Source organism: Otolemur garnettii, unplaced genomic scaffold (genome assembly GCF_000181295.1).
Source record: "Otolemur garnettii isolate 467f Iridium unplaced genomic scaffold, OtoGar3 scaffold00003, whole genome shotgun sequence".
In the NCBI taxonomy this organism is placed as follows: Eukaryota; Metazoa; Chordata; class Mammalia; order Primates; family Galagidae; genus Otolemur; species Otolemur garnettii.
In genome coordinates this window covers 46,155,453-46,159,373 of record NW_003852398.1, presented here as the reverse complement: position 1 = coordinate 46,159,373, position 3,921 = coordinate 46,155,453, and the positions used below count along the sequence as shown (strand labels likewise).

Genomic DNA, 3,921 nt, shown 5'->3' with positions numbered 1-3,921 from the left:
CCTGTCTCTCCTCCTCTCCCTCCCTCTCTCCCTCTGTCCCCCTCTCCCTCTCTCCCTCTCTCTCTCCCTCTCCCTCCTCTCCCTCTCCCTCCCTCTCCTCCCCTCCTTCCTCTCTCTCTTTCTCACTCCCTCTTTCATATTTGAGTCTAATCCTATAATAATTTTAGAGTAATGTACATACAGATTTAGTCACAGAATTCTTTAACTGTTTATTTTTTATTGAGAATGGGAAGTAATAGGTTTTTGGATTTTTATTTTTGGAGATCCTCCAGCATTCGGGCACAAGCTGGCCTGTGAACGGCTTTCTCTGTGGGATTGCTAGACCATCTCTTTAGCCTGAAGGTTCTCCAGGGTGGCGAGGTGGCACTGGTGAGAAAGGGAGGGGCTGTCAGAGGAGAGTAAAGGCCCTGCGACTGTTGTAGCTGGCAGCAGGGGTTATTTCAAGGCCCTGGTTAGCCGTGCCTTTTTTATTATTCCTGAAGCAGTGAGTCTTTTTACGTGGTATATTGGGATTACAGGTAGAAATAGTTTTACTTATTATGTTAAATTATTTTCAAGTTGATTTAGACTATTGGATTCTCTGGTCTCTAGTACTAAGTCTCAGCAAAGATCCTTAAGCCATGCTTACAGTCATGAGTTAACCAACTTCCACTTTTCAGGTTTCCTCCATGACCTGAATGTAAACACGTCTGCTGTCAGACCCTCACCACCTCCGCAAGCAGCTCTGTCATCTGTGGATAAACCTTTATTATAATAATGCTGAGGTCCAGAACTTTGGAAGTAAAAAACATGCAAACAAAACCTAAAACCTTTCTTGCATGAAAAGACATTTCAAGGGCGTTTCTCCCTATGTTAGACACGTCCTTATTATGGCATTGAACACAGAGAATTTTGATTCCTGGCAATTCTGTCTTCCAGCAGGACTCATATTAGAGACATAGTTAGCTAGTTACCATCCAGTCTCGTTTTTGGAGAGGCAGTCTGTAATCTCAAGGATTGGGAGTCCAGGTAGTCAGGGGGGATAATATGGGTTTGAATGCGGGGTCTGGTGTTTGTAAACATGTTTCGTTACCCCTATACTTCATAGTTCACATTAGTGCAATGGAAGTGTCAAAAACAATAATATGATGGGAGTTTTATGGGAATGAAATGAGATAATATATTGATGGCAGTAGCATAGTATCCACAGTAAATGAAATGCCAGCTGTTGCTTTTTTTTTTATTGTTACGATTTATTGTGTTTGTGAGATAAGTCTTACTAGAAATGTATCAGCATATATCTTCCAAGACCCAGAAGAGACTGTTCCTGACCTCCAAAAGGGAAGGACAAAGCCTGTCTTCTGGGGTAGATTTGGAAGGGTCTGGGGCAGCCCGCATGACCTGAGGTTGAAAGGAAAAAACTATCATAGATGAGATCAGGTGGTAACAGGAAGAACCCTCCAGATTATAGATTTTTTTATCTTAATCTTTTCTTGATATGGAGGTGATTTAATTTTCTCTGAATCTGGGGTGGGAGAATGTTAATTTTTAACTATGCAAGTTAAAATAGCATGGTGGTCATCCCCCTTTTACCGTCTGCCTTTAGAACATAACAGTTTCATTCCCGGGACTATCCATCTGGCCTGTTAAGATTATGATACCGATAAGATTTATAGTTAGCATTATTGAAACTTCACTGTGCCGGGCTCTGAGGCCTGGGCTTCATTCAGTGAAAGTTTTCTGAGCAGTTGCCCTCTGAAAGGCACTGTGTCTTTCAACTAATAATTGTACAGTAAATGCAGCATAATGAAGAATCGGACCCTCTCTTGAACTTGATGTCCTTGTGCTTTCTGGGTAGTTTTTAGTAGCCCTTGGAAATGTAATGGGTTTAGTCTTTCTTTTTCCCCCCCACTCCGAGGCTCTTATGGCTTTATGCACTTGCATTTTTAGGTTTGTAGGTCGGAGCAACCGTTCTTTTTCTTTGGCCTAGTTGGACTAGTTTTGTGAGTGTGAGGGAAGAACTTCAAAAGCCAAACGTACATGTAGCCGCCGCGTTAAATGGCTGGCATTTCTACTGCCCCCGTTTAAGCCAGGAGAGATGGTGGGTGGGAATCTGCCAGGCCTATCAGGAAAGCTGCCGTTCCTTCTCTGCTCAGGCTCCCTTTCCAGTTGGGGCAAGGCGGGCACTGTGGGAAGGTCTAACCAGCTCTAAAACCTTTGCTGTTTTGCTAAGCCACTCCTGCTCCTAATACAGGTTCCTGGCTAGATTATTTTAAAACCCAATCAGCATTAGCTACATCTCAATCTGGAACTAAGTAGTATTTGTAGGTATCACTTTACTAAAATTTGTTTCATGGCATCGCATCCCACCCTGCCTCTGCCCTGCCGATCTGACTCAGCATCCCTGAGGCCTGTTGGGTTAGAATGGACCAGGGTTGGCTCAGTAGAGCACTAGGGAAGGCTGGACTGGCAGACAGGCCTCTCCTAGGGTCACTGGTTTTCTTTTTTAGATCTCTGAACAGATTTCATTCCCTCTTGCCTCACTAAGGAGCTAGAAAGATTAGTGAGAACTGACCTTATGGGCAGGTTGAAGCGTATACCTACAGCACTTGCGCAGACATTGAAGGTCTGGGATTCAGATCCGGTAGCTGGAAGTCACTTGAGTCAACAGTGTGCAGGAAGGAGGGCGGGGCCTGCGGGCAGCTGTGGAGGGAGAGCTGGGCTGAATGGCTGGACGTTCAGTGCGGTTCTCACTCACCTGCACTGCACGCGTCTTACTGTTATTCTCTGCCTTTCGTCGTCGTGAAGCAAATGTGTGATCTTTTGACATTTTAAAGGGTTTAATATGATAGCTGACTAAAAAGCAAGGAGGCGGACATACAGTTTCCAGAAGCCTTAACAAAAATGCAGGCATAACTCACCCGAGTAAGTTATGGTCCAGACTAATAGCCGTGTCCTCTGCCTTTCATATAACTCCCTGTGGTTTTTCCACTTCTAGAGAGTTCCGGTTAGCAGTTCTGCAGACTTTTCTGTACTGGTTGTTGAAGCGAGGTACCAGTTTGCTTTCTGATAAGGAGGTTAGGCTTATATAGTCCCTTCTATGTCCACAGGGATAAAAAGAAAGAGTCTGCCAGTGGGAAGGTTGGGCTTGCTGACCTCCCGCCGTCTGTGGGAGGTTCATGTCCACTTGGTAGGGATGTCCTGGCTATGCAGGTGCTTCTGGTTTGTTCCTCTACTTGTGCAGGAACATTTCTGACCACTTCCTCTGTCATGGTTCTGGTGATGGATGTTTTTGTCCTAACAGTTTGCCTGTTTTTCTCTCTGATAGTAAATATACCCAGGGAATGAATCTCTGCTGTAGACTCCTCCGCTCCCTCCTTCCCTCCTTCCCTTTCCCGCTCGTCCTGCTTTCTGTTCTTTGCCCTCTTCCCTCCCTTCCCCTTCCCTTTCTCCCTCTCTTCCTCCTCTGGAGATTTCTCTTTTTAGTTATTCCAGCTCCACTGGAGCAGTGTGGCCAGGACATTCTTTGATCTGTCAGTGAAACTTTGCACAGCCTTGAATTTTATGCTCTTGTTTGGTGATTCTAAACAGTTTCAGATAGCAGCAGTGGTAGACAGGACTCACAGGCTCTAGGCCTGATGTTTGGGGGCAGAAAGAAATTAAGAATTATTTTAATTCTTACAGTAGTTTTAATGCCATTAAAAACTTCAGTTATATAAAACAGGATAATGAATTACTGATGAAATAATGTAGACAGCTATAATGACATTCACAACACAGCTAATGGAGCTTTAGAAGTATTACCTTGCCCCGTATTTGTAAATAAATAGCTACTAAATGCCAGGAATTCCAGGCATAAATAGACAATATCAAATACAAATGAATATGCAAATATCAATATGCATCAGGATCTCATGTCTCAGCTAAGCTACGGGGGGGGGG

At 44.1% G+C, this 3,921-nt stretch overlaps 1 protein-coding gene across 1 annotated transcript in view; it reads left to right on the top strand.

Moving 5' to 3' along the window:
- Positions 1-3,921, top strand: part of ISOC1 (isochorismatase domain containing 1) — a 19,908-nt gene that overhangs the window by 14,010 nt on the left and 1,977 nt on the right. The window lies entirely within an intron of this gene.